General features: G+C 41.8%; 1 long non-coding RNA gene across 1 annotated transcript; it reads left to right on the forward strand.

The window, feature by feature from the left end:
* The first annotated feature begins 4319 nt into the window (after positions 1-4319).
* Positions 4320-14677, forward strand: LOC116864521. The gene is made up of 4 exons (XR_004382032.1): positions 4320-5367; positions 7814-7916; positions 12552-12624; positions 12939-14677. It is a non-coding gene; the product is annotated as an uncharacterized LOC116864521 (long non-coding RNA).
* Positions 14678-15048: the final 371 nt, after the last annotated feature.

Genomic DNA, 15048 nt, shown 5'->3' on the forward strand with positions numbered 1-15048 from the left:
CATGACCCGAGAAGAAGGCAGATGCCTAACTAACTGAGCCACCCAAGCATCCCTTAAGTGCAAGAGTTTCTGTCCCGGTGGAGTTGGGGTGGACCATCCTCCCAGTGTGTGAATATATTCAGCAACCCAGAAGCTCTCAGAACCCCATACTTTCAGGATTTTGTGGTGGCTTCGTCACCTAAGCATAATCAATCTTAACTCAATCTCTAGCTTCCTCCCCTTTCTGGGGAATTAGGGGTGGAGTTGAAAGTTTCAAGCTTCGACCATGGTTTAGTCTTTCTGGTGACCACCCCCCCTATCCAGGGGCCCACTAAGAGTCACCTTATTGGAGCAAAAGAATTCCAAGCCAGTTAGGAGTTCTGCGTCAGGAACTGGGATCAAAGACTGAAGATGAGCAGGAATCAGGGGAGAAACAAATACATCTATTTCTTATTGTTTCACACCTGCCATGTCAGTTTCCCGAAGATAAAGGCCAAGAGCATACGGTCTGTTCAGAGTTTGGCACTAAATTCATACACATAAAAGAAGGGGTGTATTAGGGTGAGGCAAATCCTCACATATCCTCCTGCCGTTTTGCTCCAACATTAGGTAAGGCTGGGTGACCATGTGGATGTCACATGGGAAAACCTTGTGACCCTCAGACTCAACTTCCAGAGCTCGTATTATTTTCTAAGCCCCATTGAGCTGGTCCCCTCCCACCTGGAGTGTGATCTGGGGTTGTCCTATTTGGTGCTTGGGTTTTAGCTTCTGCTCTGCTTCGTGATCCACCGTCCGCCAGCTCTATGCATTTTTCTCTTTTCCCAAAGTCCCTTGATTAGATAAGGTCAGCTCTTATTCTCTGCTTTTGTGTCTCAGCTACACACTTGGCTCCTTCTCAATTTTCTACTCTGAAAACCTTCAATTTTGTAACTCTGGGGAAAAATGCAATAAATGGGGTGGAGAGCCTATTGTAGCCTTTCGAGCACCTCCCAGACACCTGCTATGGGGGTGGCACGGGTTGTGGCTTTTGCTTTTGGGCTCCTGGCAGCAGTATTTTTCATAAAGCTGGGTACCCCAGGTGCTGTTAACTTTTCAGGTTCCAGTATGGGAAGGAAGCAGAAAACAGAACAAAATGTACACCAATTGAAGTCCTTTGGAAAAATAGCTGAAATCATCTGAGTTCTGGGCCAACATATGTGTTAAAAATTGCTTGATTATCATTAAGGCTGAATGTGACCAGAAATACGTAGGCCTAATATCTGGCTATTAATGAAACTTAAAGGTCCTTTTGATAAAAACAAAACAATACAACACATCCTTCGTGTCTTGTCATTGCATCTGAAAATTCACATTTTCATATTCAGAAGGACTCTGTTCAAATGCAACCATTTTGGGGGTAAGTACTCACGTGAATGAGTCACCATTAATGTGTGAGACGTGGTGAGTGACACCATGTCCTAGATGAACAGGCTCTGAAAAAAGGCAAACACAGATAAGGAATGTTTTAGACACAGAGAGAGCCTAGGAGGTTTTCGAGCTGTGTTGTCAGCTGTGATAGACGCTGGCTATGTGTGGCTGCTTAAACTTAAATTCAAACTTAAATTAATTAAAATAAAATCAACAATTCAGTTTCCAGTCACATCAGCCATATTTCAAGTGCTAAGTAGCTGCATGGGGCTACCATATTGGACAGTGCAGATATAGAACATTTCTGTTATTACAGAAATTTTTTTTTAAATCATTTTTCTATTACAGAATGTTTTATCAGACAACTCTGGTCTGGGGTAGAAGAGACTTAGTGGAGAGGGCATGTCTAAATGGACTGTGTCTATGTTGTGCTTAGAATCCCAAAAATAATGAGGAAAGTACTGGGAAACAGGTAGGGGAGGGGGAAAGACTCCAATGGAGAAAGGAGATCATACAACACAGCGGTGGCAAGGAAACAAAAGGCAAACATTGCCTACTTTGCAATTTTGCTGGGAGTCTCTTGATTATGTATTCTATGAGGGAAAAGCAGAATTTTCTAGCAACTCACTCCTGGGTTCAAATTCCAGCTCTGCTAAATACTAGTGGGTGGCTATGGGTACTTCTTAATCCTTCCTTATCTGTAAAATAGAAATGATAAATCCTACCCTGCACCACCATCAGGAAACTCAAAGGTAACATACGTGAATCTGGTCCGCCATATGTGCTCGACAAATTGGAGCTGTTACATTCCAGCACACAGGTGGTCATTCCATAAATGGTTATTGAGTTTAATTGAAGGGGAGTACTTCAGGGGCACTTGGCTGGCTTAGTTGGTTAAGCGTTGTCTGTGGATGTTGTGGATCATGGCTCAGGTCATGATCTCAGGGTTGTGGGGTCAAGCCCCCATTGAGCTCACACTGGGTGTGGAGCCTGCTTAAGATTCTCTCTCTTCCTCCCTCTACCCCTCCCCCCAGCCTCCATCTCTTAAAAAAACAAAAACAAAACAAAACAAAAAAAGCCAAAGAACCAGAGCACTTCCTATCTCTCTTTTTCACGCTCTTGCTTTCACTACAAAGAAAGATCCTGTGAGACACTGTACAAACTCAGACGTTACTGGTATTGCAAGAGTAATTAATACGAAATAGGATCAGAATGCAACCATACCTTGGAAGCTAAACCTTTTAAGTGAATGGAACTGAAATATTGTAATTCACGAAATAACACTAAAATAGTACTGGTTGGACAGTTAATGCCTGTTATTTATATTTGTTGAATTTTTAAAAATTGAGTCATTCACAGAATTGCTTGAGGGCACAAGTTCAAAGCATTAGTGCATTAAATATCATAAATGAATCATTACACAGCAACATAATTAACAGCTTAGCTACTATATTTTTTTAAAAAATCTTTTTCAATGGTAGCCTCAAGTGTTCCTCTGCTGGAAAAGTTGGCTAAAAGACAAGCTGATGGGTAGAAATTGCGATGTGAAAATAGAATCATGTGAATTCATCTCATCCATTCTACTGATTTGTACTGAAACCAACGTCTTTTTAAAGACATTTTATAATCTTTTATAGGCCTGCACTCATTGTAGTATTTTTCTTTATAGATATCTAAGAAGACTATTAACCTGTCCCCAGGTACCAAAAAGCAGCATCTTCCTAATGTGTCATGTGAAACATTTTAATCTTTCATCTGAGAACTTTTTAAACTTCGCTCCAGGGAGGTCATAACCACTAAGGGTCTTGGAGGACCAGAAGAAGGATAGAATGTATGAGCAGACATGAGTTGGGACACCCTCTTCCTAACTCCAACACTGTCTTTCCAATTGTGATTGAGCAAGCACAGCTGAAATTTATGTACTTAATTAGTTTTCTTTAATTGGGTTTGAAGAAAAGTCTCCAACAATTTAAAAATAATTATTTTGAAAATCCACTTAATTAGGTAATTCTGAATTTTCTATTCACTTAAGTCCTGTAGTTCTCGACTCTCAATGCCAGATTCTACCCCCACGTATTTTGATTTAATGAATTTGCTGGGGACCCTGACATTTAAAAAAATTTCCCCAGAGGATTTTAACTTGCAGCCAGGGCTGAGAACTACTTTTTAGTTCAGTTGCACTGATCTCTTTTTCAGTAGAAGTGAGTAGGAACTATGTCTTTTTTTTTTTTTTCCCTGCCAGAGAATAGAGTTCTGCCCAGGATAATTAATGTTTATGGAAACTACTTTATTCTTTCTTCCCATATTCCTAACGTAAATCAACATTCCCACCCTCACACCTAGAAAGAAGAAGTGCCAGGACTCTCGAACCATTCCCCTTCACCAGTTAACTCTACTGATTTATATCGTTATCAGGAAGAGATGCGTTTCATTCCATTACGATGGTCTATTTTTGTATATCTGTAAGTGCCCATATATAAATGTTAGTGTCGAGATGGCTAAAACAGTTGTTAGAGTGTATTTTGCCCTACAGGTGTAATTTTTTATAGGGAAATTGAACCTATTATTGAGCCTTGCGCACGTTAGGTTCACACGGAGTGATTACTACCACAATAGGAACCCAGGCATTTTTCTGCTTAACTGTTACAATGTGTGTAAACATCCATACTACTACTAGATGCCATGTGCTCTGAGTTGGGTGTCTGCCATCACCAAGATCAAGTTAACAAGGTCAGTATGCCAGGGCCTTTTTCTTACTGCTTTCTAGTTAAGTCGCTACAAATTTGGTAAATAAGCACCAGGTGAACAAGATAACCTCGTACAATATTCTGTTCTGAACAGGAGATATATAGCATTGGAATGTGTGACTCAGACAGAATAGAATCCCATTCTTTCCTCTCTTTCTCCCTCCCTTCCTCCCTCCCTTCCTTCTTGCCCGCCTGCCTGCCTTCTTCCCTCCTTCACTCCCTCCCTTTCTCCTGCAGGCTTTTGAAAAACACTAAATGCAAGGAGAGGCTTTCTCTGAACTCCCTTTATCTGCCTAAAGACAGATCTTCTGAAAAGAGCTCAGTAGTCACAGATTTCTTCCCCGGGAGTTCACTCAGACAGGGGGGACTGACTCATCATGGGAGAGGAGAGTAAAGGTTGATGTCATATCCAGAAAAACTTTGTCACAAACTATCCTACTTCTCATCTCTTCTTCTAAGGGCCCATCCATCTTTCCTAAAGATTGTTTGTTCTCCCTTAACTTATGCCCCTTCACTTTTTTTTTACCAAGAAGGTGTTAATCCTGAAATCAAAGTCACTTCTTTGACTTACCCATTTTCCCCTGGGTGTCTTCCATGTGTACAGTTTTATAAACTTCTGTGTGTTTTTTTCTCTTGTTAACTTGTCTTTTATTATGGGAATCTCAGCTAAGAACTCAGAAGTGTAGAAGGAAAATCATTTTCCTTCCCCTCGTACCCAAGCCCTTAGGTAATGCAAACAGGTGTCGGTTCCTTTCCACAGTGGCCACAGCATCAACTCATGTACTTACTACCCTGGTTTCCAGTTGTTTCTCCTTGTTTGTGGCCACGGGGAATTTCCTTTACTTTTAGTATTCTCAGATAAAAAATTTATCAGGATGTTTATTTATTTTATCTAGTGTTTGAAGGTGTTTAGTAGATGGAGGATTCATTTTATTCAGTCTATAATGTTGCTGAAACGAGCATCTAACCAGTTTTTCTAATCAAATATTTGTGCGGCTGCTGGGCCCCTAGGACACCCAACACCTCACTGATCGGGAAAAGGCCCGGGCAGGGAGTCCCAATGACCAGACCCTACATGCTCTTCTGCCCTCAACGACCATGTCGTGATGAATGTGAGACGTCTCTCAGCACCACTCAAGGCATGGGCTCAGGGGGAAGACAACCATGGCGGAGTACTTCCGGTGAATTTTCCTGGACTCAGTAGGTCTCTCAGCGTCTTCTGCTTGTGACGCTGGTATGCTTTTGTTCTTGAGCACCATAACTTTTCACTTCTGGGTTTCTTCTGAACTTGCTCCATCTTAGGTCCTAGTGGGCTGGATTTGAGCACCTGACTCAGATTTGTTTTTTCCATCTGTCACCCCTCCCTCTGCCATATCCCAGGATTCCAGTTTATGACCTCTCTTCTGGAGAAAGGATTTTGCAACTCTTGTCTCCTCCTGGGTGTTAGTTCCTTTTAATATATGGCTCTGACCCAGGAACATATTGCACAACTACTTTGGAGAACTATGGGATACCCAAGCCATCGATCCTGGGACTTAATTTGCCTCAGTGCCTCAAGGCTTATGGTGGGAGGAGACACATGCAAAGAATTAAAGGATTTTGTCAAATATGCTAGTTTCTCGAGTTAAGTCACTGAAAGAAGGAGTTGAGGGGCATGACTCTGCAGCTTGCAAGAAAGAAACCTTATTACATTGAAGTACAGAGCCTGTATGTGAGTATTTTAACAGAGCACTTTATTTTAAATTATTTTAAAATTACTTCCTTTTTCTCGAGCTAAGAATGTTAAAACCTCAATTTCCAGGCTTTGAGTTAAAGTCCTTTAACAAGCACAGTGGGTAGGAGGTTCTTGGTCCCTCACAACGAGCTGCTCATCCAACAGTCCTCTGAAACAGAATCAGCAAGTGCTGGCTCTACAGAATAAGCCAGGGTCACCCATGCAAAAGGTTGGTTAATTCAAGTATAAATCAAACAGCAAAGAGACAGCAATTTGCTACAAGTGCCCCAGATGTTCCTAATGAAGAATGCCTTTTCTTTTTAGAAAGGCTTAAGCTGGTTGACTTTAAAGAAATCCTGCAAACCTCAAGTCCTTAGGTGCCTATTTCTGGGTAAACATGGGGGATCAGTTAGCAATAAGAAGAAAGGCAATTTCTTAGTTATGTTAAAAGAAAATTTCCCGCAGCCAGCTTACCGATCTAGGAGGCTTTCATCCAGTCATTCATGAATCAGGTAACATCCAATCTAGAGGATAGAGAGAAGCTCTACAAAGCTGTAAAGGGCAAGAGATGTCTGTAATCAAAGTGAGTAGGAACAAGGAAGTTATACCGGGCATTTGATGTTTGGTTAAAGCAAGATTACTTTTTCTCCACGGAGCCAAGGGAAATCTTGGAACCGGGTCGGGTAACTTGTGCCACGCAGGCAAGTGCTGATTGGTTGACATAGGCCTTCCTTTTCTGGGAGAGCCTAACAGGAACTCAGTCAAGTTTTGGTTTGCTGCTATGGGGCTTAGCATGAGTGCCTCCATTTTGAGTCTCACTGGTTACTTTAACAATAAGGAAAGGGGAAGAACTTTTTTTTTTTTTTTTTTTTTTTTGGTTGCACAGTACAGATACTGAGATTTTTTTTTTAATTTTTTATAAACATACAATATATTTTTATCCCCAGGGGTACAGGTCTGTGAATCTCCAGGTTTACAGACTTCACAGCACTCACCTTAGCACATACCCTCCCCAATGTCCATAACCCCACCCCCCTCTCCCAACCCTCCTTCCCCCAGCAACCCTCAGTTTGTTTGGATATGGTTTTATATCCCTTAGAGGCTTGAAAGGGAGAAAAATATGCCACCCAAAATATGCCTCTTTGGTATAAGGATTATTCTGAGAAATAGGCACAGAGAAGCTTTGAAAATAGAGTAGAAGTCACACTACTGTTAAGGAAAATTTCTACTTAAAGGAAGCCTCCGGGGCACCTGGGTGGCTCAGTTGGTTGAGTGACTGCCTTCAGCTCAGGTCATGATCCTGGAGTCCCATATCCGGTTCCCTGCTCGGCAGGGAGTCTGCTTCTCCTGCTAACCTCTCTCCTCTCATGCTCTCTCTCTCTCAAATAAATAAATAAAATCTTTAAAAAAAAATTAAAAAAAAAAAAAGGAAACCTCCATTTGTAAGGGTGTCTCCCTCTGTACCAGGAAGAGGTACATGACCTAGTCACCAGAAAATCTCGTCAGCGGAGAAGGCACGGACTTAAATCTGCGCAATGATCTTACCCTTGTTTATGTGCTCTGCCTGGTAACTTCCTGTAACTAGCTTTCCCTTCCCCCAACATCTTTCTTTTGGCCTTTTAGCTAAAGATGTTATTCAAGGTGGTGGCATCAGCCGTCTTGGAGAATTTCTCAGTTTTCCCTGGCATCCCCCATGTATACATACAGGAGGTATACGTATTAATACATTTGTTTTTCTCTTGTTAATTTATCTCTTATTATAGGCGGTTTCAGGCTAGCGGGATAGAGGAGAATAGTTTTTCCTCTATTGTAGGCTCACAGTGTCAACCTTTCAAACTGACTAAATCCTTGAGAGATCAGCACTCCTTTAAACCTTGGACAGCAGGAAATTTCCAGTCCTTCTTTCTCGTGTCTACTGCAAGTCAAACATCTTACTGATGCCTCTCACTTCTTTGCACCTTTCCAGACAGACTGACTATAACCAGGTGCTCAAGATGACAGGGAGACCATATTTTCTGAACAGTGACTGTCTTACCTTCCCGGGCAAAAGAATTTCATGGAACAAGCTGGTAAGTTGTGTTAACGTATGTGGTCTCATTTCTCAGGCAGAAACCAGTGGATTTTCTTCCATTATGAGCTGCAGTGAGTCAGAGACCTTGTAGGACTTTTTACCCTTCTTTTAAGAAACCAAATAGGCTCTTTTGTATGCTTGCTTTTCACTGGCATCCTGGGGCCTGTGCCTGCTTCCCTTTCCTCTGTGAAGCCTCCTTGCCTTCTTTAATGATGGGCTGATTCTGAGTAATCTTTTGGCATCAGGTGACATTCACCTCCTTTAGGAAGCTCTCCTGACTTCTTTTCTACTACTATTGTCCACTTCGAGTCCCCTGCCCTGAGGATTCCCATGCTAGCTGTCACTGAGCATCATCTCCTTGAATGTCTGTCTCCTCCCTCAAGCTCGTGAGCTTCTAGAGGGTGAAAATTGTCTTAGAATAGTATTCTTTTCTGCTACTCATCATCTGACACACAACATAACACAACACAATTAAAAAAAAGATTTTATTTATTTATTTGAGGGAGAGAGGGAGAATAATCAGGGGGACAGGGTAGAGGGAGAGGGAGAAGTGTACTCCCTGCTGAGCAGGGAGCCTGATGCGGAACTCAATCCCAGGACCCTAGGATACCGACCGGAGCTGATGGCAGAGGCTTAAACACTGAGTCACCAGATGCCCCACAACACTTTTTTTTTTTAATGTAAACTTTTTCATGAAGCATTACACAACGCAGAAAATGACATGAATCACACATAGACCCCCAGCTAATTTTCTGAGAGTGAACAGAACCCATCCAAGAACCAGCACCCAGATCAAAGAACAGAAACTTTTCAGGACCCCAGCTGAGCTCCCTGTGCGCTCCTCCATTGTTGCCCTTCCTCCAAAGCTGACAGCTAGGCTGACTTCTAACACCACACATTAGTTTCACCTATTTTTAAACTTTATATAAATGCAACAGTGCCATTTGTATTCTTTTGCATTGCTTCTTTCATAAAACGTTATGTTTGGTAGATCCATTCAAGTATTTTCATGTGTATGTCTGTTGTTGGTTTGTTCTCCTGTCTTGATAGTATTCCATTGTGTAAATAAATCATTATTTATCCAATCCACCATTGTTGGGAATGTTGATCTCCAATTTGGGGCTATTATGAGTACAATTGATACGAACATTCTTACACATGAGTTTTGTTGCATATGTACTTGCATTTCTAAGAGTTAAAAAGAAAACTATAAGCCACAAATGGAGTCATTTATGTTAAGGCCTCATGTCACCAAGATTTGGTACCTAACTTAACTGCATTTTCAAACTCCTTGGGAATTGTACCCTCTACCCAGCTAAACTAAAATTTCCTGGGGTAATCCCTGAGGCGCCCCTTCCCTCCTTGGGAAGGTGACCTTACCAAAAACAGTGCATTCCTTGTAAAACAAAATAAAACAAAACAGGCCAAAAAACCAAAGAACCAAAAAAACAATACAATCCTTGCTAACAAATCTCTCCCTTTTCTAAGGGCCCTCTGCCATCAAAAACTTCCTTTTTTGCAGCTCAGCAAAGTTCCTGGTACTTGCTAGGTGGGATGCTGTCCCACTCATGAATTATTTAAAGCTAATTAGATCTTCAGATTTACTTGGTTGAATTTTGTTTTTTTAACATAAGAAAAAAATGGATGGATCATAGGTTTTTCCTATTTTTTGACCTTTCATAGAACACATCAAACAGTTTTCCAAAGTGGTTGTACCAATTTTCATTTCCAGCAGCAACAGACAGGGGAGTTCAACAAATGAGTTTTGAATACATTAATAAGAGAGAAAAGGAGCTAAGAATGCTTCCTCACTAAGCATGGCTCCTAAGGGGGGCACAGTGTCTCCAGCTGCCCTGAAAAAATAAAAAGGCTTCTGTTCCTTCCTTTTTAATTTTCTTCTTGTATTTGTTAATGAGTGACTTAGGCGAGGGCTAAATGGGAATGTAGATAAATGCTACCTTTGAGAAAATCCCAGGGTCATTGAAATAGGGCTATAATGTGGATGTTTCCTTTGCCGTCTTTAGATTATAACTGTTGATTACCATCCTGGGAACAACTAGCTTGGCTGGAATATGGGGTTGTGAATAATTCTGCGAGTATATTTAACTTCTCAGACACGTGTGAATAATATATATCTTCCTTTGGGGGATGACTTTCAGACTCTCTTCTTGCTGTGCACATATCCTAATCAAAGGTAATGGTGAAGGTAAACACTGGAGATCAGTTTTGGCGCAGTTCCCTTTGGCTCTCCCACCAGTGCCACCTGCTCCTCGGCCACGGCCAGAGGACTCTGCTCCGAGTCCGGCTGGCACGTTGGCTGGCACGTTACAGGAGTTTGTCCCAGCAGCATCCCTGGGCAGAGCTCGGCAGGTGGGAATTGAGTTAAGTGGGAAAAAAACTAAGTGCCCATAAGAGGCGCTGTAACTGATTGGGGAATCAGTGCTGTTCTGAGAATTGCTTGTTTGCTGGAGGGCAGCTTCCATTTTAACTTAGAATCTGCAGAGCATCGGCCTTCCCAGTGTAGCCAAGTTTCAGTTCCTCCAACAGTCTCTCTTCTGGGGTGTGTGTCAGGTGGAGGCCCTGTGTCAGGACTGAACGAAGCAGTCCTCACGCGTTATCTCAGACGTGATGCAAACCCGGTTCAGCCTGAACTCAAGCCACCACACAGTCTGCAGCGCCTGTCCACACGGTGTGTGAAAACCCAGGAAAAGTGGGATTGGCACATTCTCAGTGGCTTCATTTTAACGATTAGAGAAAATGTAGCGGCCATGTGCAAAAATTTTAAACCTTTAGGATTTCTGCCATGCTGTAAGTCTACACTTAAAGCGTGTGGGGGGGGGGGGTGGGGGCGGGGAGCAAGCGCTAGGCTCTTGGCCATTGACATCAATACTGTTAAATCCTCCATTTCTGAGCTGTGCTCTCTAGGACAGATAGCTCCTATCAATGGTAATACGCCAACTGAATTAAACAGGCCAGAAAATTTCACTGTCTTTAAATTGGATCTTTGTGGATTAATGGCATTCAGTTCGACACATACTTATTAAAAGAGGCATTGTGGAAGAGACAAATACAAAATCAATTCCTGCCTCTATCAAACTTTTAATCTCGTACTATATTGACACAGAAGAGGTGCCTATGATCCCTATTGCATCTGCACCTGTCTTCTCTGGGAATTAAGGCTTTTCCACCTCATGGGAGGACCAGTTGAGAAGACTTAGGGACCCACAGTCATAGACCCATGGATTAAAACTTCCAGAATGGTGGGGTTTAGGACATGCTACACTGAATAAACCTCCCATATGGAAGGTGTTCTCCCTGTATGAGGAAGAAAGAAGACATTCCTATCAAGAGACAGGAAATTGGGGGCCAATCATCTGTACAAATAAACCTATAAAACTAATCCTTATCTTTCTAGTTACTTCTGTACCAATCACTGCTTCTGATCCAAACACCTTTGCCTTGCCTATTCTTTGTTTTTACTTATTTTGTTGTTTCTTTGTCTAAAAGGTATAAAAGCTTCCTGCTCTGGTCATTTTGAAACTTCAGCCTCTAGTGAAGGCCCCATGGACATGTAAAAATTCAATAAAATTTGTGTGCTTTTCTCCTGCTACTCTGTCTTATATCAATGTACTCTTTAGGCCCAAAGAGGGTAGAGGAGAATATTTCCTTCCCTACAGATCACTTAAAAAGCCCAGTGAATTCTAACTCTTTCTGTGGTCAAAATGAACGCAACACTAAATATATATATATATATATATAAATAAATACATATATATATATATATATATAAATAATACTAATATATTAACAAAGAGAATTCAGAAATAATGTACCTAAATTGATATAATTAATTATTTTGTACTTTTTTTTACATTGATAGGTTTTTAATTTCTATATTCATACAGACATGAGATTTCCTGGGCTGAGATAGATCATTACTCCTTATTCATTGATTTCCCCTCTGTCAGTTTTCCCCCTTGGGGGGATATGATGAGAACAGACCATCATTCTACACATATGATGGTCTGTATTGTGGTGAGGAACCTCCAATACCCGCCCCCACATATGAATCTGGGAGCTTATAGAATATATTCCCTCCTATGGGCCAGAAATAAATTTAATCTCCCTAATGAAAGCAAAGTTCCCTTGGGAAGAGAAGGAGAAGATCCTGAATTTCTACCCATTGAAATATAAACAAATGTCAACAGGAGAAAGAGAGAAGACAGTCATCTCTGAATGTATAAGCTCTGGAATGCGTCCAAGGCTTTGGATCATGCACCCACCCCCACCGCCAACATGTAACCACATAATCCTGGGAGGTAAATCTCTTACTATCTATCCAGTTATCATATAACTTCTGTGGCCTGTCCTTTAACCAGTTCCCAGCAACATTTGCTAAGAAGGCCCTAAGGATGCAGAAACAGGTGTATTCCCTTTCTGGCACATATGTGAGACATACCTCTGACTCAAGTGGTTATTTAAAAGAAATATTTGTAGTGTACTCTTCTCTTTTAATCACTGATTTTGTTCAACAATTTAGGTTGGAGTGGAAGATCCCAAAATATTTCCATATTATATTTTGGGAGAAATTTATCAATTTTTGTACTGTCTTGGTGTCCTCTATACCTTGCAGTGCCCACCTCACAAGGCTGTGGAGAGAAGCTGCAGAATGGGGGTCCTATGTCTGGCATTCAGTGCTCCTGAAGGTAGGCATTTTGTTGATCTAATACAATATCCTCAATTCTCTGATAGCTAGAAATGAAAGTTATCTTTTGTGATAGATCTCATATTCCAAAACTCTCTGTGATCATCTTTTCAAATCCCACATGCACCTCCAGAATCTTGCTACACTCCTCACCAAGAGTCGGAGTCTGTGTCCTCTCCCCTTGAACTTGGAAGGGGGGTTGTCTTTGTGATTGTCTTGACAAATGGAGTGGAGTGGAAGTGACCCTGCATGACCTCTGAGTCAGGGCTGTAAATGGCAGTCTCCAGCTTCTTCCTGGCTCTCTCTCTCATCTAGGACATGAGCCTTCAGAGCCCTGAACCACGTCATGAAATGTCCAGCTTCCCAAAGCTGCTGGAGAAGACACATGTGGAGAGACACAGAGAGATAAAGAAACAATCTAGGGGCCTCTAGAAGTTCCAGACTCCAGCTGTCTTAGTTTCCCCAGTCTGACATGTGAGGAGCGAGCATTCAGAATATTCTAGCACCAGCCATCGTGTTTCTACAACTGCAGGAGACATCCTGTGTGAAAACCACCTGACTAAGCCCAGTCAGCCTCCCAAACCAGGCAAACTAATAACAAGATGCTGTTATTTTACACCACTAAGCTTTTGGGTGGTTTGTTATGGGGCAATAGATAACCCAAACATTCTTTGATTGTGAAACTAGTCAAAGCAGTTCAAGAAAGGGTGAGATCAGCTGCACGTAACATTAGCTAATACCTCTCTGGAACCCAGGTGACCTGGGAACACCAAAGTCAGTGAAGGCAATAATCTCAGGGGGAAGAAACAGGTGTGATGGTAATCAAGAAAGCTCGTTTCCATCGGGGGTAATATACCAGAGCTGAAGGAAGACTGAAAAGCAGGGATCGTGGAATCTGTGGAAAGGAGAGCTGCTGACAAGATTTTTCTTGTCCCCCCTACCCCCCGGACTGTTCAATAAACAAAGACATTGGGTCTGGTGAATTATGACAACAGAAATGGTTGATGAAGCTTTTACAAATGCCCTGGATTCTATGTCCTGTAGGACTAACTGCTCACCCTGTGCAGACCCCGCTGCCCACACAGGAAGCTGATTTGTATCAGGCTTCCCTCTAGATTTCCCCGTAGGGAGAAACTCTGATGACCAGACAAGGGGCAGTAATAATTCTCTGTTGGTGAGAGATATTGCCTTTATACACCAATGCTTTACGAGATTAGTTAATGTAAATCAGTCTCCTATAACTTTGTCAACTCTGAGTGAACTGAGAAAGAATGAGTCCCTAAATGGGAGGATCTGACAGGCGGAAAGGGACCCGGTGACTCCCCCAAGACTTTTCTCTCTGGCCTCACTCAGAGTTGGCATTAGACAGAACACTCGAAGTGTCCAGCTCATATCTGACCAACAAGACTGCTGTTTGTGATGGTCACTGATGTTGGGCAACATGGAACCTAAGACCTTCTGCTTTAGTGACATAAAATATCGGCATGATAGAAACAGCACAGATTCTGGACTCTTAACTACACCAAATCCTAATCTCTGTTCTACAATAAATCAAACTGTCCCTCATTTTATTAGTTTTCCCCTACCATTGTCACTAATAATGACCACAGTACTAATATTTGTAGTAACGACAACAATACCTTAAGGGCTTACTTAGTGCCAGGCCCATTGTTGAAGGAGTATAAAAAATATTTTAATCAATGTTTAGTGGTATCATTAGTGATTTAAAAAATCAGGTTATTGAGGTATAAGTTACATAGAGTAAAATTCACCCTTTTAAGTATACAGTTCTCTGAATTCTGACAAATGTATACAATTGTGCCACCACCACCCAATCAATCAAAATACAGAACATTTCTGTCACTTCAAGAAGCTCACTTATGCCCTATTGTGTTCAGACTCCTATCCCCACCTCTAGACTCTGGCAACCATTGAAGTGTTTGTGGTCCTTACAGTTTTGCCATTCCAGGAATAGCACAGTTGTGCAGTATTTTCAGTATATAACTTTTGGTCTTGTCTTCTTTCACTTAGCATAATACTTTTGATGGAGAGAGACACAGCGAGAGAGGGAACTCAAACAGGGGGAGTGGAAGAGGGAGAAGCAGGCTTTGTGCTGAGCAGGGAGCCCAATGCAGGGATCGATCCCAGGACCCCCTGAGCCAAAGGCAGACGCTTAATGACTGAGCCACCCAGGAGCCCACTTAGCATGATACTTCTGAGTGTCACTCATGTTGTTTCTACCGTCCATCTCTTTTCTTTGCTGAATACCATTCTGTAGTAGAGATATACCATATCTTGTTTAGCCGTTCATCAGGTGATAGACATTAGGGTCTTTTCCAGTTTGGGCAATCATATTCATGAATAAACCTGCTTTAAAAAACCCATTTGTGTACAGGTTTTTGGGATGGCATATGTCTTTATTACT

The sequence above is a fragment of the Lontra canadensis genome, unplaced genomic scaffold (assembly GCF_010015895.1).
Source record: "Lontra canadensis isolate GAN:19392208 unplaced genomic scaffold, GSC_riverotter_1.0 scaffold6, whole genome shotgun sequence".
NCBI classification, from domain to species: domain Eukaryota; kingdom Metazoa; phylum Chordata; class Mammalia; order Carnivora; family Mustelidae; genus Lontra; species Lontra canadensis.